Consider the following 23037-nt stretch of genomic DNA (forward strand, 5'->3'; position numbering starts at 1 on the left):
AAAGGCCACACGTCAGGGCACCAAGGCCAAAGTTAACTACATAGTAGGCTACATAAAAATTATGAATTTTTCATGAAAAATGAAATCGTTACATTTAGCCTATTCACAGCAGTAGACCTGCATCATGGTATGAAACATAGGCCTACAAAAACATGAAACATGACATATTACATAGAACTGTTAATCATATAACTGGTTTTAATATTTACAAATATCTAGGCTATATTTAACATTTATTTTCTATGTGGCCTGTTATGAAATCATGTATTGAACAATTTAAGCACAGTTCAGCTTTAAGAAACTCAAATAGTCTACATGCATGGTTAGCATTTTGTGACCATTAATAAGGCTACTTTGACAAACTCTTAGTCAGCTGATTTTAATATTTACAGATATTTAGGCGATATTTGTAACATTTATTTTGTATTTGGCCTGTACATGAACCCATGAACCCCTCCTCCCACCCCCCATCAAATTATCATAATGATATCACAATTATTATTATTTTTATACTATATTGCTATACATGCACTTCAAAACAGTCAATGTTTAACCCTTAAAGGAATGTTGAGAAATGAACGTTCTAAAGAATATCTGGGTTCATTGAATTCAACATAGAATTTTAGAACCTTCAATTGTTGCTGAACTTAGAACGTTCAAAAACCTACACCTTAGCACCAGGGTTAAAGTGCTAAGATTGCTCACAAAAGTTTGTGAAAACATGCACATCAGAGTACTGCTTTACTAATGTAAAATATAATTAGACCTACAATAGTTTCATTGTTTTTGCATTGTTGCATGATGCTTGCATGAGAAATACTTCTCAAAACAACAGCAGTTATATGGGTGCCGTTGTTTTGGGATGTTTCCCTCATGCAAGCATAATACACTGATAGAATATTTATATGCTATTTAATTACATTTAATTTGAATGCCTGAATGTAAGGATTCAGGAAACACAATACCAGATCTGGTATAACGTTATCTGATCTGGAGATCTTTAATAAATAGCTTTTGGCTGACTTTAATACTTAATGCCAAACAGTGTTTTATATAGTCTGTGCTCTGTTTTTTATGGAAGTTGCATAAATCCACGTCGTTCTATTAAATGTCGTTTCATAATTAAATAGCCTTCCAATAGGTTGAAGCAAGCTTTGTTACCAATGTGCACACGCATGCATTGAATAAACGCTCATACCACGACTTAATTCTATGCCTCTATGTTTGATGACACCAAACAAGTATTTCCTACTAATTGCAGAAATGTTTGTTTTCTTTTTCTGTCCGCGGCTCCTTGATCAATTGCGCAGCAAATTATCAGACGATGACCCGGGAATAATTTCACTCTGCAGACCATTGTCCACATTGCGGACGGCGGCCCATAGTTTGACAAATGGTGACCTGCATGCTGCCATATTAAGGCCTTTTTACGGTGTTTTTTAGCCCGGTTTTCACGTGGAAGGCTCTGTAGAAATCTGACACCCTATTCAACGAAGTTAAACTGAAAGAGCGTGCCGTTCACAGACACCAGAATGAACGAGTTCACAGTAACGTTCATCAAGCAATAGTAATACAGTACGTTCAGCTCACGTTCGCTCAAAATATGAACGAGTTCATAAACTTTCGTTCAATGAACGCGTTCAGGCACAACACTGGGGAGGGGGGTAGCTGAAAGTTGACATCTGCCCTGACTGAATACTGACAGAGCCCGTCTACGGAGAGCCTCCCCACTCTCTATTAATGCCTTACAAACTGAATTTGGCTGCAGTTCACCAGAGTTCACCTAGATGGCGATCACGGGCAAGTCCAAAATACATGGGGTCCTATGGAGCTACATGGCTACATTTATTGTTTTCACCTATTTAACAACTGAAACCCTCAGATTTTATTTTATTTTTCGCAAAATGGATATGGATTATCAATCAAAAGTGAAATAATCCGGGAGTCATGTCCTTTCGTTTTCTTACAGGTTGGGTCGTTGTTGCCCATAACACGCTAGCATTGATGCTATGCTATGCTATGATCATGCTAATGAATGACGTCATTGACACGTTTGAAAGGCTTTTTAGAACAATTAAGTGTCTTTAAAAAATATAATACTCAACCAAGTGTATTGTCTTTGCCTCCCCTTTCGAATACAATATTCAAATTACTTGAAAAAAAATTATATACCGAGAAAAGTGGCTTTTGAGGGGTACAGCTCCATAGACCTCCATTCATTCTGGACTCGCCCGCGAGCGCCCCTAGATGCAGTACCACACCGGAAGAGTTCCGAGAGTGAAGGTTCTCCCCTTATTAGACATTCTCTGATACTGATGAATAATGAAGCCGAGGCCCACTTGCGGTGCCGCAGTGAGTTCGTGGGCTACCGTTGCATTGTGGAAAATGGAGTATTGGTGCGTGCAAAACAGCAGCTGGCGGGCCGGTTCTAATACTAATCAAATATCATCCTGGGGGCCGTAGATAATTCATTCCTTCATTCCTTGAATTCGGGCCTTGACTTTGACATGTCTAATTTAATCATTAAATAAAATACAGTACACGTCTTTTAATAAACATTGAACCAATCCGGCCCTCGGCTTGTAGCAAATTTGTTTTTTTGGCCCTCTAATGTATTTGACTTTGACATCCCTGGTCTAAGACATGCTGTAAAACTCTTTAGATACGGATTTTTCCAAACGTCAATGGGACAAATGAATGGGAATCTTACATCTGGCACCTAACCGCATTTTGGCTGTGGGCGGGACTGTGTAGCTCTATTCACCTTATTCAGCCCCGCCCATTTTTTTAAATTCCACGTTGTCTTTAAACTTCCGGTCGGCTAGCTACGTCTAGTTAGCTTCATTGGGATAACACGGCAGAAGAGGATAGAGAGGCTAACTTACAGAACAGCCGCTCCAAAGTCAGTTTTTTCTTAACTTCAGATAGGAAAGCTATATAACAGAAATGTCTTAAGTCACCAAAATCCTAAATAAATGTTCCTAACTTTAGGATAATATATGATGCCAGTCATCTCGATAGAGCTCTGCTATCTCAATGTATCACTGTTAAGCATATTTGATAATATAAGTGGCAAAGCCATGTTAAAGTAGCCTACGCAGTGATGTGCATGCCTGCGTGCACTGGGATGTTATTGTGAGCATGCGCAGAATAAACGGTCTGAGTGTATGAGTTCCTAGACCAAAGAGAGGATGGTGGTCTTTTTCTCCCGTGAATATTAGCCACTAAGTGCTAGCCACTTTGGTGACTGTGACAACGCGATAGACTGCTGCAGAAATGTCCAGCGCTACAGGTTATGGGCCCAGTCATGCAGGCCAAAGGTGGTTCAGACTGTTATTCGACGGTGATGAGAAAAATTACGAACTCTGGGAAACGAGGTTTCTCGCACACATGGAGTTGCGTGGCCTTAGAGAAGTTATCGTGGAGGACCCGCAGATAGATGAGGAAGACGAAGGAGCTCTCGCGGAAGATGAGGCAAAGAACGGAGAGGCATATGCAGAGTTAGTCCAATGCCTAGATAACAAGAGTTTGTCATTGGTAATGAGGGACGCGAAACGTGACGGAAGAAGAGCACTGGAGATTCTTCGCGAGCACTATGCCGGAAAGGACAAACCCCGCGTTGTGAGTTTGTACTGTGAACTTTCCTCACTCCAAAAGGCTAGCAATGAAACGGTCACTGACTATATTATTCGAGCAGAGACTATATTCACGTCATTGAGAAGAGCAGACGAGCATATTTGTGATGGGCTTCAGATAGCCATGGTAGTAAAGGGGCTACCTGATTCATACAAGCCATTCGTCGTGCACATCACCCAGACAAATGACATTGTAACGTTCAGCGAGTTTAAAACGAAACTGCGAAGTTATGAGAGTACTGAAAAATATGGGAAGAGTGACGTAAGTGTAGAGGAAGACAATGTGATGAAGACTAGCGGAGCAACGAGGTCACGTGGAAGAGTGAGAGGAAAGAAAATGGATTTGGCTGATATCGAGTGTTACACGTGTGGTAAAAAGGGGCATATGGCCAGGACGTGCCCTGATGAATCCCAGGCAAGAAGAGATGATCGAAAGTGGGACACACCACAGCGAGGAAGGAGACGTGGTCGAGGACGAGGCCGTGACCATGTGAAGAAAGCCTATGGAGAGACAGAGGCAGAGCCTACATCTTTCTGTTTCTTCAAGATGAGTGACTGTCCTAGTCAAAGAGGAAACAGGAAAGGCCTCATGGTCGACCGTGGCGCCACATCACACATGATCAACGACGCTACAAAGTTCAAAACAGTTGACAAGAGCTTCAGGCCTGAGGATCACATGATCGAGCTTGCCGACGGAACCAAGGTGAGCGGGATGGCGAAGATGAGAGGAGATGCCGAAATCTACTTGCTGGACAGCGAGGGACGACAAGTGAAAACAAGGCTCAAGCAAGCACTGTACATCCCATCGTTTCCAGAAAACATATTTTCAGTCAAATCAGCTACAGCAAACGGAGCCGAGATGCACTTCAAGGACGGTGATAACTGGCTGGTCAACAAGGACGGTACCAAGTTCAAAATGGATGTGTATGGTAGGCTGTATTACCTTAGCACTGTAGAAGATGAAAATGTTGATGAAGTGTGTGGTTGTCATGACATTCAAACGTGGCATAGGATACTTGGTCATTGTAATTTTGATGATGTTACAAGATTAGAAAAGGTGGTTAAAGGGATGACTATAAAAGAGAAACATGACAAGTCTAATCAAAACTGTGAAATATGCACACAGGGAAAGTTTACACAAAGCAGAAATAGACAGGCAGACACTAAAGCAACAACCGTACTAGAGCTAGTACACACAGATCTATGCGGCCCTATAGAACCAGCAGATAAAGATGGATACAGGTATGCAATAGCTTTTCCTGATGATTACAGTGGGATGATTTTTCCATACTTTATCAAAGCAAAGAGTGACACGACAAAAGCTACAGAAAAATTCATTGCAGACGTAGCTCCATATGGAAAGATAAAGTGCATAAGGTCTGATAACGGTACAGAATTTACCGGGCAGGAGTTCCAGTCTCTACTTAGGAGTAACGGGATAAGGCACGAGACTAGTGCACCCTACTCACCTCATCAGAACGGAACTGCCGAAAGAGGTTGGAGAACCTTATTTGAGATGTCACGATGCATGCTATTGGAGAGCAACCTCCCAAAGCAATTATGGACATATGCTGTACAGACAGCAGCTCAAATCCGGAACAGGTGTTACAGTAAGCGGCTAGAGCAGACACCTTACCGTGTTTTCACAGGAAAAACACCTAACCTATCCAACATGAAGATATTTGGCTCTGAATGCTATGTATATAAGCAGGATAAGAAGAAGCTGGATTCTAGATGTGAAAAGGGGATCTTCGTAGGCTATGATAAATATAGTCCAGCATATAATGTGTATTATCCTGAGACAGGAAAAGTCCTAAAACATAGGCTGGTAAAATTCATCACCAAAGGTAGCGCAGATAGCCAGACTCAGACAGATTGTGACATAGGGGACGACATTGAGAGTTATGGAGATACACCACCAAAGATAGTCAACCAGAGTCAGGGACAGCCTAAGGAAAGTAAAGAGTCCAATGTTGAGGGGACTGTTGAGGAATACCCGACCCAGACAGATAGTACTGAGAGTGAACAGGGAGAAAGAAGGTATCCTACAAGACAGAGAAAGGCTCCAGAATACTTTAAGGAGTACCAGTGTAAAGCTGAGTGTAATAATGATGAAAGTGAAAATATAGATTATTTCTACAGAGTGGCTTATGGTGTACCCAAGACATTTAAAGAGGCTATGGACTCTAAGAAGTCAAAAATGTGGACTGAAGCGATGAAAGAGGAGATGAACTCTTTGACAGAGAACGAGACTTTCACTCTGACACCACTGCCAAGAGGCAAACAAGCAGTGGGAGGTCGCTGGGTATATGCAGTGAAAGAAAGCCCAGATGGATCTGAGACTTGTAAAGCCAGATATGTTGCAAAGGGGCATGGTCAAGTGGAAGGAATTGACTATAAAGAGACCTTTTCACCAACAGCCAACATGACCTCTGTCCGAGCATTGATGCAGGTGGCTGTACAGGAGGATCTTACCCTACATCAAATGGATGTAAAAACGGCTTACCTCCATGCTCCAATGGACTGTGAGGTATATATGGAGCAACCGGAAGGTTTTGAGATCAAGTCTAAAGCAGGAGAACACTTAGTGTGTAAACTCAATAAGTCATTGTATGGTTTAAAACAGTCCGGGCGTAACTGGAACATGTTACTGCATGATCACCTTACAGAGAATGGTTTTGTACAAAATGATGCTGATCATTGTGTCTACAGCAGAGAATCTGAGAATGAGAAAGTGATTTTGTTAGTATGGGTAGATGACTTAATCATAGCGGCGAGTAACAACACCTTACTCAGTGATGTAAAAGAAATGTTGAAGAGAAGGTTTAAGATGAAAGATATGGGTCCAATTAAACACTTCCTGGGTATTGACTTTAGACAGAGTGAGGGAGAGATCAAAATGACTCAAAAGAGACACATAGAGAAGATGTTGGCGAAATTTGGAATGTCTGAATGCAAACTGAGCAAGTTAAACTTTGACAATGAGGGTGAAGTTATTGACTCAACAGGATATAGAGAGATAGTAGGTAGCTTGATATACATTATGACATGTACTCGACCTGACCTGAGCTGGGTTGTTAGTAAATTATCACAACACCTAGCAGAACCAAAGCAACAGCATTGGGCTACAGCAAAACACCTACTGAGGTACTTAAAGGGTACTATAGATCAAGAGGTAATGGTATCAACTGATAATGGTCCAGTTATATCGTGGAAGAGTAGGAAACAGCCAACGGTGGTATTATCCACCTGTGAAGCTGAGTATATGGCACTAGCAGCCACTACTCAAGAGAGTATGTACCTTGTACAACTACTTAAAGGAATAGATAGTAGTAACAAGCATGTACCAGTTAAAATATATGAGGACAACCAGGGGGCGATAGCTTTGTCTAAGAACCCAGTATGCAGACAGAGGAGTAAACACGTAGATATAAAATATCACTTTGTACGGTCTGCACACACAGAGGGGAAAATATCTATAGAATACTGCCCTACTGCAGACATGGTAGCTGATGTCCTTACCAAGCCTGTGACAAAGGCTAAATTTGAGAACTTCAAGGGATATTTGTTTGGAGAATAATGTGAACTGGCAGATGTAAATGTTTTTGAAGGTTTTTAGAGTACTGTCAGTATGCAAAATGTTTTATTTTGGAGTTATGATGTATTGTTGGTTTTTGTTTACCACTGTAGAATGCTATAAACATGTCTTTGAGTGGGAGTGTTAAGCATATTTGATAATATAAGTGGCAAAGCCATGTTAAAGTATCCTACACAGTGATGTGCATGCCTGCGTGCACTGGGATGTTATTGTGAGCATGCGGGCGATTCTCATGAAAAACAGATTTAAAACGGTTCACACTTGAAAATTTTAAAATGGCATTTGAATACAATTTTTCTTTTTGTTATGCAAGATTAGGGTCTAAACTTCTTAAAACGCTTAAATATATATATATATTCATTTTTTTCTGTATATTTTGGAGCATTTTAGTCAGTCAGAGCACATAAATTCTCAGCACCGCAACATGATAACATAGAATAGATATGGTTTAAAAGTTACAACTATTTTAATTTTTTAATAGATATTATTAACAGTTGTGCCCATATGTGTATATAGCCCAGAAAATATTATATTTATAAGTTTCCCATTTTTTTTCAATTTTATGATTGGTCTCATTACCGCAACATATTTCATGATTCATGTCCTGTTTTTTCAGGATATTTAACTGAAAATTCAAATGTATAATTACTTATTTAGTACAGATGACAAATGAAGAAATACAATTTATCCAAATACCATTATAAACTAGAATTTGTTTTACAACAGCAAAATAATAAGTAAATAAACCTGTGTTGCGGTAAAGAGAAAGGTGTTTCGGAAATGAGTGTCAAAGTTTCGGTAATGAGATTCCTACTTAATTCACCATAACACTTTACACAACAAACACAGAGTGTGAATGCTGGGAATATATAACAAATTCTTGAGATTTACCTTTAGAGTTTTGTATGGAGAAGTAAATGTGGCATTTTCTGTTGAAAATTATTCTCAGAAAGAATGAAAATATCCCATTTTGAACTGTGTATTTTAATAAAACACATTCCAGCATACTGTACCTCAGACATAAATTCATTAAAAATATAAGCATGAATGTAGACATAAATGGAAAAGGAATGTTTAAATACAATATAATCAATACATCTCATTACACAACTGTGAAACATTAAATTCATGAAAACAATACACATCAATGTAGATATAAATCGAAATGGAATGTTTACATACAAAATGATCATTACAACATCTCATTGTGCTCATCTCATCTCATCTCATACATCACAATATGCATCAGGTGCGCAGCTTGTGTTTAGCCCAAATATCAGGCAAAACACAAAAATGCCTCGCAGAGGAAGTGACTGGCAGAGGCTCGGGAATTTGGTCTTTGATGTCGTGGCGGTAGTACCACACCTTTTCCCCAGAAAACTTAATTGATGGCACATAAAATCGGTTTTCCCCAGCGCAGTTCATAGTGTCCACCTCATACTGGTCATCTGCAATCTGTATTTTAGAAAGAATAATTTTAAGAGAGTGCCATCAACTTGCCTCTCCAGCACTCATTTGAAACTTGGCGACTAAACAAGCCTGACAATGTAGTTTCACCTGAAAGTAATGCCTTGAAATATTTTTTTTACCTGTGTAACTACACCGGGGAACAGATCTGCGTCGTATTCCACAAGGACCCACTGGCCAACCTCTATGGAAGCCTCTGGTGGCTTTGTGGAAACGTCGTCTTCCTCCGCAAATGCATGGCGTGATGGAGAGAAGCACTCACAATTTTTCTGACAGAAACATGACACTTCCCTCGTGTGAACTACCCCAGGACTGGTGGACATCAGCTGTTGTGTAAATTAACAAAAACAGTTTTAGTAATTTATCTACTGATTTACTAATTTATGGAAATGTGATTAGGATGGCAACATAATGATCTCTTGAATGTACTAACTTACAGTATGTGGCTAGTGTGACTTGTTATGTGAGCACTTAAATATATTAATTTTGACCTACTTGGTGGATTTTCATTGTCCCTGGGACTGGCTTAAGGTGTGGAGGAAGCAATTCACCCCTCTCTTTAATTTTGTCCTCAGACACCTGTCAAAGTCACAGTGAACTTCATTATCAGTTTCTTAAGTCACAGGCATTTCACAGAAGATTGAAATGGTGTTCAACCAAACAATCTACAATGTGCAATATAGCCTAGAACATAGTTACACACACACACACACCTGGAATAGAGTTACCGAGGAGTTCAGGGTCAGCTGCTGAAACAGAGTATCTGCATCTGGGATGCTTTGGCCGTATGCCACTATTCGGTCTGCCAGGTTTTTTAAGGCTGCCCCCACGCCATCTGGGGCTCCTTTTCCATGAGACGCCTCTGTGAAGTTCCATGTCACGTATTTAAATCCATGGAGGAATGGTACAGTGGAGGCCAAGTAGAACGAATTTCTGTTTCTGTATTGGGATGTTGGGCCATCAGAAACAAAATGTATGTTGCATACATTGGGGTGTTGTTGGCGGATGTACCTCAAAACAGGTTCCAGGTGGGCCCATGTTGCTGTTGCATTGTGCTGGAGGCTGGCAGACACTGATGCAAAGGCTTCCACCCTGCCTTTACTGTTGTAGAACACACCAGTGTGGAGGGTTACCTGCTGGTTCCCACCTCCGAAATGGGTATCCTTCACTTCCTGCGCATACTTGCAGCTCCAATTTTCGCTGTAATCGATATGGACCATCACATCATCATCATGGATGCTATCCTTCATCGTCTTGAGAGCGGAAAACTGGTGCCTGATGTTGAAGATATGTGCGGCAAAGTTGGGGAGATGTTCCGTGGTAAGAGCTACCAACCTCTCAATGGAAGTACTTCGGGTTTCAAGTGCGGTGTTCTTCACTTCTTTCTCCCTGGTTGCAGCTTTCCCAGTCCTCTCCACTGTGATAGACCTGGTCACCCACTCCTGCCAGGTAATTATGTTGCCCTTGTTCTCCACATCAAGTGCTGTTGGAATCACTCTGTCTTTGCAGGCCTCACAACGATTGTACATACAGTCAATGTTGTTGGTGTTGCACACAACTGACTGTACGACATCACCTGCGCAAGATGATTCCAAAACTCCAAGCTGGTGTAACTTTTTTATTTTGAAATGGAAATTTTCATGCAGCTTGCATGCACATGTATCCCTGTCAGCAACTTTTGGCCTGACAATCCAAAACAGTCTAAGCTTAAAGAAATGCGCCTTAGACACATTTTGATGCAGGTTTTCACCACAAAACTTCTTGTGCAGGTTAGCCATTGTGTCACACAAGTGCCTTTTCCTATGGATCACTCCTCTCCGCCGGATCTCCCCAGATTTTCCGTTGACCACAGTGGATACATCATCCCTATGGAGGAAAGAATGTACCATTTTCAACAGGCCTTTCCTCTTGCTGTTGAGCGAAATGCCACCTTTCTGCTGCCTGACTTTTTTGTTTTTTGCGGTCGTGGCAATCTGCTTGGTCACAGTCACCCTTCGAGCTTGAAGTCTCCTAAATTTCTTGTTGAGATTCTGCATTTCTTTTCTGTTTTTTTTCAATTCCTCTTCTGCCTGTCTCAGTTTGGTCCTCAATCTGTTGACAACTTTTGATTTCTTTCTGATTGTGCTTCTCTTTGGGGTTGATGACTGCAGTGGTGGTGTTGGTACATCGTCTTGTATTGATACGTGATCCTCAGGTGTTGGCTTATTTACTTCAGCTATTGCTGAAGAATCACTTAATTCACTCACAGAAGAATCTGGAGTGAGATTGAGAACACATTGGGTTTGTTTTTTGTTCTTGTAGTTTTTCGCTGAATATTGTCTCCACTTGAGTTTTTTTTTCTCATGCTCTCTTTTCGTAAGGTCCTTGACAGTCTTCACTTTACCACTCTCCTTACGTTTGTGATACCTGAAAGAAGAACCCAAGATTTGTGTTACTGAACAGTCATTACACAAATGAAAGTTATGTGCACAACCATTGTTATTTATATTTGGACTTCATTGTGTGTCCATGTGTGAGCGCATGCACATCTGCCTCAGCCTCATGTACACGCCTGTCTTTCACAGTCTGTCTCAACCTGTGTGTGTGTGTGTGTGTGTGTGTGTGTCCCTATTATCTCCCTGTCACCCCGAACCTCTCTCTCTCTTTCCGTCTGTACTCCTCAAGTAGCTCAGGATTGCTGTAGATTTTCTCTCTGAACTTAGCCAGCCTAGCCTTTGCGGATGCCTTTTTATTCAGAACAGATTCCTGTCTGTTAGGAAATGAAATGACATTGCATATTACAGTTGATTTTAAAATGTAAAAGGTAAAAATATTACTTTACTATTTACAAAGAGAGCTTATATGGATAGCCATATCATAGAATTGTTACATTGAACCACACATTCTATTATGCAATGTATATTAAACTTATCTCAAAATGACATGATACAATGCAATGACATGAAATGATGAAAATTCATATAATAAACGGATTTATATAGCAGGTCAGTGCTCAATTACAAAGGACCACAGCGGCACCCATATAATTTCCGAATAAGATTAAAAAAAAACTGTTAATAAGTATTGATGATATATACGTGTGTGTGTATATATAAATAAATAAATATTTTATATATAAATAAATACATAAATAAATATTTTTGTAAATAAATAAATACATAAATAAACTATGACATAGATACTATAATATACAATATACTATACTATATATCAAGTAAATTAATAAATAAATAATAAGTAAATAAATAACGAGTAATAAATAATATAAATAATATAAATAAATAATAAATAAATAATATAAGTTCATGTCACTTAAAACATTACTTTCTCATTACCGCAACAGTGAATCTCTCCACCGCAACAGGCTTTTAATTGTTGCGGTGTATGAGAAAGCTGTTGCGGAGCCTGAGTGACCTTAACCTTCTGGGGCCTCTCTGGGGCCACCATGATGCTAGGCTAAACTTTTGCTAGCTTTTTGTATTTAGACTTTAAAAACCTTAAAAATTCCCAAAACACAATAAAATTTTCATTTTTTAAACATTGAAAACTTGCTGTTTCGGTAATGAGAAACAAAAAGTTGTGTATGCTCGCTGACAACCAAGTTTTTAACATTTATCTGGAGAGATATAAAATGAGGTGCTTACCTGGTAGCCATCTTGGGTGTTACAGTAAAAGGTGTCCCCCCTCTCAAAATGGCTGTTTTTTGTCTGTTCCTTGTGGTCTTAAATGGTGCTTGAAAATTGTTGCGGAGGCTGAGAATATTGGGTGTGACCAAAGTTATTTTTCTAAATATTTTCTTTTCTTTTACCAGTGAATTCCAAGCAATAACTTTTTATTGAATGTAACAATTTACCTTATGAGATACATTTAAGTTTTTTATTATTTATTTATTTTAAATATTAAAATTATGTAGTTGAAGAGCCGAGATTCAGTAATGGACGCGTTGCGGTACTGAGAATTTCACATTAAATTGTAAAAAATACATAATTTTAAATATCACAATGTCTTCTTTTAATCACTTCCAATATAGCCTATGATGAGATGTTTATAAACCAGTGTTTCCCAAATTGATAGCATTTATCTGTTCATCACAATCCTTAATGCCACCTCATGAGTCTGATTTCGTGAGAATCACCCATGCGCAGAATAAACGGTCTGAGTGTATGAGTTCCTAGACCAAAGAGAGGATGGTGGTCTTTTTCTCCCGTGAATATTAGCCACTAAGTGCTAGCTAGTTAACCACTTTGGTGACTGTGACAACGCGATAGACTGCTGCAGAAATGTCCAGCGCTACAATCACAATGGATGTACTGCTCAATCGGAAGTTCGGAGACAATGTGGGCAAAGCTAGCGCCCCCATGTTTGCGCGCGGAATAAGGTGAATAGTGGCGCGAGGAAGATCGCCCAAAAGCTGGCGGGCCAATCAAATTGTCAGGGCGGGCTTTATACGATGATGGACAGATGCTCAACAGTAACGTAATCAACCACGTCACCAAAGAGCGCTTGGGTTGAATTCGTTTACAACAACGATGGCTGCCGCTGGAGAATTGAGTTCTGTTGACATCAACTATGCGTCGCTTAACATACGTCACACACTCCGTTGCTCTGATTGGTTGTAGGTCTATCCAATTGAGTGCAGAGGCATTTTTTTTCCTGGTTCGTTTGAAACACGCCCCATAATCACAGCTCAGACTCAAATTCTGACTAGAATCAGAGAACGTCTAATATAGTAGGGGGGCCTATGTGTCTAATTTGGGGGCTTGTGGGATTCACATGTTAATCTCGCATTCACATTATATCTTTGTTCTAGGGGAAAAAACATGTCTCCATTTTTTTGAAGGTTTTGAAGGACCCAAATCAAAGGTCAAATTCAGAAAAGGTGTTTTGTCCATAAACCTCACATTGCTGGTATTAGTGTTTGGTGCCAAAAAGCAAAGATATTTTACAAGGTAGTGTGCAAAAGTGGACCACATAAACAATACAACATTATAAAACATTTTTAGGCTGATAATTGATCTCTTTAACAAGAAATTGTGCCTAAAATCCTCGAAATTGTCCGCTTAAAAAAATAATACTTCAATATCAATTCATGCCTATTAGTGTGCTTGAGTGTAGGCCTAGCCTGCTCTGCCAGTTCTTGTCTACACCTATTCAGAGCACAAAGTGCAGAGATCTCTGTTAAATCAAGTTTAATAGACTTTTACATAGCTAGTATCAGCTGAGATCTGTAAGGCCTTCAGTAGCCTATGTAAGTGTAAAGAAAAGAAAGGGTAAAAGGATCAGATAGACAAACAGACAGGTGTGTGTGTGTGTGTGTGTGTGTGTGTGTAAGAGAGAGAAAGAGAAAGAGAGACACTAGCAGTGACAGTTGGCTGTTTAGCTGGCAGTTATAGAATTTAGAATATCGAATAACCTGAAGCACATAATGCTCTGTTCTTCATGGTTGGTGATATTAGTGACCTTCTAGCCTTCTACATTTGAGCAAGCACATTTTCATAGTTCATGGTGGCACAGTCTAATTAGGTTATATTCTGAGGTGTGTCTTTCTGTTAGTCAGGTGATGGCACACATATTCTAAAAGAAACAGATTTTGGGCTATGTATCCAGTGGCAGATATGTGGTGAATGACCCATCACTAGAGACATATGCTTGTTTTTGTCCATGAGAGAGTATGGAGATTGGTGATCACAGATCAGCCAACGATTACAATGTTACAGTGCAGTTATTTTACAACAGGACAAAGTAGTTTGGCACAGGAACTGCTACAAATCCACCTGGAACAGTGAGCATCTGCAGCATGCTAAGATTCACTACTAGAAATCATGTGAAGGGCCCCAGCAGTGGCGCGACTGGCTGGGGCACCTGCACCGTACGCCGGGATCCCACCCCGACTCTCTCTCCCACTCACTTCCTGTCAATCTCCACTATCCTATCTAATTAAAGGCATAAAAAAAGCCCAAAGAAATCATGTGAAGCAGGCAGGACTCAGTGTCTTCAGAAAAGACGTGGTAGACCATCTTCTGAACCTGTAGCAACACCTCCAACTGCATCAAGTACATTTAGAGGGACTTTGTACATTTGTTCAGCTGCTGCCAGCATAGATACAGTAAGTGCTTCTTCCGTCAGAAGCAGACAAAAGAGCAACCAACCAAGAGATATAAGTAATATTTTGAAGTCAATGACTTTTAACAGGTAGCCAGTGTAGAGATGCTAGGATGGGGGAAATATGTTCATATTTTTTGTGTGTGTGAGCAGCTGCATTTTGTATAAGCCGTAAGCTCTTTAGACGGGTATTATTACAGCCAGCGTAATAACATTTCAATAGTCTATCCCTTCTCGGCATCTGGTAAGGATAAGGACTTTCTTATCTTTGAAATGTTCCTTAAATGGTAAAATGAAGTTTTGGTGATCTGTTTTATGTGATTATTTAGTGCTAGGTCCTGGTCAATTATAACTCCTAGGTTTTTAACACTTGTGGATGAGGTCAGTGGAAGATCACTATATGTAGCCTGTGATGTGGATAGGATATCCCTCATTCAAGTTCAAAAGCAGGAAATTATTCGTCATCCATGTCTTTATATCTTTTATACACGTGTCAAGTTTGGCTAACAGGGTTAATTCATCAGGTTTTATGGAGAGGTATAGTTGTGTATCATCTGCTAAACAACAGGGGTCCCAGTACTGAGCCTTGAGGCACTCCATATTTTACCATAATCTGGTTTATTATGGACCTGTACAAATTGTTGACGGTTAGGAAGGTATGATCTAAACCAAGCGAGTGCTGAGTCTGATGCCTATCTAATTTTCAAGCCTAAGTAGTATGTCATGGTCTATGGTGTCAAAGGCAGCGCTGAGGTCCAGAAGGACCAGTATTGATACAAGGCTAGGTTTTTTGAGGGGGGGCTTAATAACAGATGTCTTAAACGACTGTGGTACATGCCCTGATAGCATTGAATTATTTTTATACAATGGTCTAGGTTGAAAAGGGTGTCGTTTAAAAAGTGATATACTACACCTATAAAAAGACGTTCCGTTCGAATTGCCTGATGACAGTTCTAAATCACTGTGCTGGCTCAAACGCTAGTTGGTAACCAAGGCAGCATTATCAACAAATCAACTTATCTACATTCCACAGCGTTGCGATAAACAGCTGAAAAAACTAACGATTTTAGCTCTAAAACTCATTTAGTATTAATAATTGATTTCATATTTATTTATTTTGTAAGTGACCATGGAATAAACGGGATAATGCCCTTCGATGCGTCCATTATCAGAAATAAATGGACTTCGCGTAGGACAGTTCACGCCTCCGCGTTGGGCATTATCCCTTACATAATCTAGAGCAAAACATTATCCAGGAAGGGGAGAGCAGTCTGAAGAAGGTGTGTAGGAATAGGGTCTATCTAGTAGACTAGTTGTAGATTTTGATGAGGAAATTGTGGAGGTGAGATATAATATGTTGTGTATATGTAAATGAATTAAATGTTGTTCGAGGTCTCATCTGTGATTCTGTTATGTTTTTGCTATCTTTCAGCAATGGAATATGTGTATTTGGTGAAACTGATTGGTTATTGATCTTATCTCTAATTGTTTGACATACAATCATAATACTGACATACAATCATACTGTTGAAAATAACTGTTTTGTGAACTTTATTCAACATAGCCAGTGATTTAGGCGAAATTTATGGTGTTAATTACAGTGAAATATACAATAAAAAAAAAATAGGGTTGAAACAGGTAAAAAAAAATGGAGACATCATTTTTCTCCATGTTCAATGAACTCTAAAGGCAGTCCAATCAAACTCCAAAAATTAACATTTCAAACCCACAGAAACCATATAGAGTGTCCCAGTGACGCCACTTCCATTTGCCTCCATGGGACCTATCTTTCAAAAAAATTTGAACGCCAGTCTATGGCGAAAAATAAATTATTTTCTGGTCCCGGTTGACTTGTGCCTTGAATTACCCATATGATGTTTGTCAATTTTAAAGAGAATTTTTCATGTAAAGACATTTGCAGTTTGTTTCGTAACTATTGAATTACAACATTGTGAAAGATCGTAATTCCCACGACTACAAACCCATCAGTCGCGCTAGTGATGTTAGCTCATTCAGCCACACTAGATTGTACAAGCATACCAGCAACAGGTCTTAATTGGGCTTTCCTTGCCGATGAAAATACCATGAGTCAGAGGATTAAACACATCAGGTAAGTTGTATTCGTCCATAGACTGTACATTAGATACTGTTAAGTGATATTGCAGGAAGCAAGATGCAACCGTTAACTAGCATAACAGCTAATCTTATCGTTAATTACGTTGGTGACGTACATCGTTCGAGACGAGAGATGTAGTCCACTGAGCGGATTCGCACAAAACCAACATAACTTTTGAAGTCTATCGAACAACAGTACTTTCTTGACGTGAAAAATTATCTTTTAAATTCACACACATCATATGTAAAATTCGTGGCACAATTCAAACTGGACCAAAAAATAATTGTTATCTCTCCATTAACTCCCGTTCATATTTTTTTGAAAGATAGGTCCCTTGTAGCGGAAGTAAAACGGAAGTCACTGGGACACTCTATAGGCCCCCTGACTAAATAGGAAGAGAACTGGCACTGTCTGGTTACTTCCGGTTTCTGGACTGGTTGCAGTTCCTCCTCAGATTCCACTTGAGGGCGCTCGCAGGCGAGTGCAGAATGCATGGAGGTCTATGGAGCTTTACCCCTCAATATCCACTTTTCTCTGGATATCATTTTTTGAGTAGTAATTTGAATGTTGCATTCACTAGGAGAGGCAAAGAAAATACACACTGTTGATTGTTATATTTTTTTGAAGTCACATTAGTCTTCTAAAAAGCCTTTCAAATATGTCAATGACGTCATTCATTAGCACAATGCTAGCGTGATATGGGCAACAATGACCCAACCTGTAAGAAATGAAAAGGACATAAGTACTCGATCATTCAACTTTAGATCTAAAACCTATATTGAACTTGCATAAACTACAATAAAATCTACGATTCTTCCACGACAAGCAGGTGAAAGGGATACATTTAGCTGTCTAGCTCCATAGACCCCCATTCAACCTGCACTCGCCCACGATCACCCCCAGTGGAATTCTAATGGAACTGCAACCAATGTCGATACAATGAGGCTTAATAGGAAGTGCCAAGGCTCTCCGTAGACGGGCTCTGGTCAGACCAACGGTGTTCCACACTGTGACAAGTTTGCAGCTCCACCTTAATGGTAAGCAAGCATTTATTTCTGTAACGTTAATGTTTCATTATGAAATTGTACTACATTAAATTCGGGCATGTGTACAGTCTATGTACGTTGTACTGTCTAACTTACAAACTCATCCATGCTTGTTGGATCAACTAAGTAAGTAACGTTAGGCTAGCTATCATAGTTGCTGTTGCTGTGACGGTGGCATTAACGTTAATGTTTTATGTTACGTTAACGTTATGGCAGTCTCATTTATATTAGGCCTACCCATAGACTGTATATATACAGTCTATGGGCCTACCTTAGTTCTCAGTAAGTTACAGTTTATTATATTCATATAATTTATATAAAACATTCGCTAGTAGTGCTAGGCCTAGTATGTTAAAGGAGAATTCCGGTGTGATATTGACCTAAAGTGTATTGAAACATGATACCGAGTGTGAACGTATGTCTCATAGCCCATCTCGGCTTGTCCTCTGCACTCCAAAATCTGGCGCTAGTTAGCCGATGCTACCAACAGCTTTTTCAATAGTGGTGCTTCGGCATCGGGCTAGCCATGCAAATATGATAAGGGATCAGATTCCAAAAATAATTCAGTGGAAATGCATGGATTCCAGTTGCTGCTACTGGAAGAAACTGGAATCCATGCATTTTCACTGAACTATTTTAGGAATCTGATCCCTTATCATACCTGTTCATTCTTACTCGTTGCTCGACTTATCGTGACTAAATTCAAGATGGCTGCAAACGCTAAACTTCGTGAAGATACTGCCTGTATAAATTGTCTTGTAAGTAAACTACCAGTGCTTTTTCAAAGTTCTCAATGTCTCGTTTTAAATGTCAGGGCCCTCGGAAGTCTACCAATGAAGTGTGGAGATACATTGAGCCTCGTAAATGGGTGTAAAACAGTGATTTATTTGCATGGCTAGCCCGATGCCGAAGCACCACTATTGAAAAAGCTGTTGGTAGCATCGGCTAACTAGCGCCAGATTTTGGAGTGCAGGGGACAAGCCGAGATGGGCTATGAGACATACGTTCACACTCGGTATCATGTTTCAATACACTTTAGGTCAATATCACACCGGAATTCTCCTTTAACGTTACTGTCACAATGTTAGGCTGAAGATGATGTGCTGCTGGTTAACATTAACGTGGAGGTTTAGCTGCTACCAGCTAACTTATGTAATGTTAACTCCTCGTAATCATGTACGGTTTTGTGAGTTTAATAGGCTAACTTTAGCAATATTGATATAAGTTAACTTTAAGTCACATCTGACTATTATTAACCGTTCGGACGAACAGCGCGAATGGCTGTTGCTGCAAGCAAACCATCATCATCAAATCATCAATGAGCTCACCCAGCTGGCTAACGTTAAATATACCTTGCGAAACTGAGTTATGCTAACACCATCTTCAGCCTGGCATTTTGACAGTAAACTCAAAAAACATACAGTATATATATATATATATATATATATATATATATATATATATATATATATATATATAAATAAATGATTATTCTAAAGTTTCACTTGTAAGTAGCCTTCAGTTTCAGTTGAAAATTGTTATCTAACACTGTTTATCTTTTTTTTCTTCTATTTCTGCTAGGTGCTGCTTCACTCTGCTACTGGTGGTGGATCAGGCTGACTGCAACCGTTGGTCTAACGTTAGGATGCAGCACACAAGAATTTCTAAACGAGAAAAGTGAATAAATGTACTTGTTTTTCAAACTGATAACAAGTTGTCAATGGTTATTTATGCAAGTTTGTGTAGCCTAAACCATACCTAGGCCTAGCCAAATTTATCCTGGCTGTAGATAAAGCAGGATATGAATTTCCCAAAATTACTGTAATATTACAGCACTGGTATTACTACTGTACTTAGTTACAGTATGATCCATAAGTACTGTGATTAAAAATACGGTAGACAATTCAATACTGTATGCATTACAGCACTGGTAGTACTACTGTAGTTTGCATTTACAGTATCAGGCATAGGTACTGTGATTTCATATACAGTAGGTGTACTGTAGAGTGAAATACAGCAACTTGCTGGTTATTTGCTGCCAGCAAGTTGCTGTAAATTTTACGTTAAACTTTTTACAGTGTAGGAGAGGCAAAGAAAATGCACTGTTGATTGTTATATTTTTTGAAGTCACGTAAGTCTTCTAAAAAGCCTTTCAAATATGTCAATGACGTCATTCGTTAGCACAATGCTAGCGTGATATGGGCAACAACGACCCAACCTGTAAGAAATGAAAAGGACATAAGTACTCGTTCATTCAACTTTAGATCTAAAATCTATATTGAATCTGCATAAACTACAATAAGGCTCTCCGTAGACGGCTCTGGTAGAATTGAGTATGACTACGTCAGGCTAAGCATTTTACACAACGTCACAACTTTTTCTGATTTGGGGTTGTATCAGACTCAAATTCGGACTAGAATTGAGTATGACTACGTCAGGCTACGCATTTTACACAACGTCACAACACTCTAAAAAAATGCTGGGTTGTTTTTTCAACCCAAACGCTGGGTTGAGGCTGTTGGGTCATTTTGTTTGGTTGTTTTTACTCATGTTGGGTCATTTCTGTAACCCAGCTTGCTGGGTTGATAGTTTATCACTGCTGGGTTGATAGTTTAGGGCTGTGCTCCCTCCTGTCCCCCACCTGACGTGGAGTACACTACCCAGCACCAGGGTGACTTCAACACTGCATAGTTATTTGAAGGTTGAGAAAAAAAAATCGTCAGGCAGGCAGGCATATTCTTTCAACCGTCAAGTCCAGCAGCTGTCAAAATGCAATGGAAATCAAGTGATTTCGGAAGGTATGTATCTGCTTTTATTTATTTATTTTTATCTAGACGGATTTTAAAAGTCCACCCAGAGACATACCCTTTGTGATATCAAGGAATATTCTGCCTTCCATTTCGTTCAGCTTCAAGCAGGTTAGCAGGTGTCATTCGAGCTAATATTAGCTATTGTTAATGTTAAATCTACTAATCTACTAAATCTACTATTAAGTACAGACTCATAAAAACATAGTTCTGTATTCACTGGGTAGGAAATGTTGAACAGAAACAAAACAAACTTTTACATAGAACTACAATTAGCATACCAGCAGCTGGTATCGGAACTCCCCCTATTACCGTCGGTCCCGTATTTCCACCGTCTTGCGTGTATGTGTCACTTAATATCAATTTCTATACAAACCAAGACAGCAGACTCCTAAAGAAACGCAACCACCCACACCATAGGTGTATCTAAATTAGCTATGTACCAAAAATGACATTTTACCGTGACTCGAGGAGCTGTAAACAGTGTTGTAAGGCTGCGTGTACACAACCGCTTGGAGCTCCAGTGGAATTTTAATTTCACAACGAGAATTCTCGGTCTAACCGTTCATGTGCCGTTGAAACGGTGTAAATAGGCGACCCATCAGGCCAGCACTATAACTCCGAGTGTGGTAAACAAAATCGGATATTTCAGGCAGTAAATGCTCCCGTTAACAAACAAACCAGATTTTGTTCAAATCTACACACCTATGGCTACTAAAAAATGTCAGGTTAATTTAGCAAATGTTATTTTGAAGTGTTAAAAAACATCGTTGTTTTAGAATTTCTGAACAAAAGTGGCGATAATTGGGGGTGTTACGATAGGTAACGTTAGCAGACTTGGAAACTTTATGCTAATTAAATATGCTTCGTGGCTAACGTTTGTCAACTAGCTAACACAGTCGAAGTAGTCTCTTCACAACACGTAACTTACGATAATAATCATCCCAAACAACATCTTATTGAATCATTCAGGGTAGCCTCATATTATAGCCATATAACCTACTGGGTGGTTCTTGGTGGTAACATTAACTTGGATTCACTAACTGTGTTATCGTAACACCCCCAATTATCACCACTTTTGTTGGAGTTACGATATGCGTTAACATTAGCTAGCTAACGTTAGCACTGCTGAACTTATTTTGTCAGCCTAATGTTAAGCTAATGGTAATGTTAGTGTTATCAAGCTCATCTGACATAAACGCACGTTTTGTAGGCTATTACTGGTATTATGTTTAAAACAACTCTGTAATATTAGGTGGTCATGGTTTCCGAGTGTCCCAGACAGCAAACGGACTACGAAACGCATCCGCCGCGGAGGTACGGTGAACTCCGGAACGGATCCAGAAATCGGATCCGAAACTGTGTCCACTTGCACACCGCGGCGGTCCCATTGCGTATCCGTACATAAATGGATACATCCGCCCCGGTTTCGCTTTGGATCCGCGAATGAGCCACAGATCCGCTCCGGGTCCGTTTTGGACCCGGTCATATCCGCCGCGGAATCATTTCGGACCCGTTAATAATCCGTCCCGGATACGTTTAGGATCCGTTCATGAAGCAGTTCATTTCATGGCCAAAAACTAGCTACTAGGCCTACTACAGAAATATATAGCTTAACCTATCTGGCCAACACCTAGACTGCACTACAAAAAATAGGTTTTAATGTAAAGTATTGTACCAACCAATATGACAAATATAATACAAATGACTTAATGCATTCAGTTTAAGACATGAAGTCAAAATCTATCATGTGAAGCACATTGTGATTTTACAGCCAAATGCCTTCATTGTGAAACAGCAAGTATGAAAATAGGGGTTTTACTAGCAGTAGGCTACATCAATTCAGCTCTGCTACACTACAATAGCCTACAAGTTATCCATCAGTTACAAACTGTAAATCCTTTATGCAATTGCTAACTGTCCAATTGTGGAAACTTGTCTCAATGCTCCTCACCGCACCTCAATGCTCAATGAAAGAGGTCATCGTAGACACTAAATACATTGAACAGGTATTAGAGGTAAAATGAAATGCAACCATAAAGTGTCAAACTTTTTTTTAATTATTTAATGAATATTAAGAGCATGTTCCAGAACACAGATAACCTTCATACCAGACCACTGTTTTTCTTAGTGGGCAATAACAGTAGCCTGGTATGTAACATTACCATAATATAGCCATAATATGTGGGTGGATGACAAATAAGCCTGAAAAAAGGAATTTAAAAAAACTTCAAATATCATCCATAAAAAGTGTTTATATGTGTTG

The 23037-nt window shown here is 39.5% G+C and overlaps 1 protein-coding gene and 1 long non-coding RNA gene across 3 annotated transcripts in view; one reads left to right on the top strand and one right to left on the bottom strand.

Moving 5' to 3' along the window:
* Positions 1-23037, bottom strand: part of znf281a (zinc finger protein 281a) — a 58168-nt gene that overhangs the window by 32151 nt on the left and 2980 nt on the right. The window lies entirely within an intron of this gene.
* Positions 3089-22137, top strand: LOC121705467. Its single transcript, XR_006030802.1, has 4 exons — positions 3089-3100; positions 6655-6661; positions 16111-16114; positions 22045-22137. It is a non-coding gene; the product is annotated as an uncharacterized LOC121705467 (long non-coding RNA).

Source organism: Alosa sapidissima, chromosome 3, assembly GCF_018492685.1.
Source record: "Alosa sapidissima isolate fAloSap1 chromosome 3, fAloSap1.pri, whole genome shotgun sequence".
NCBI lineage: Eukaryota > Metazoa > Chordata > Actinopteri > Clupeiformes > Clupeidae > Alosa > Alosa sapidissima.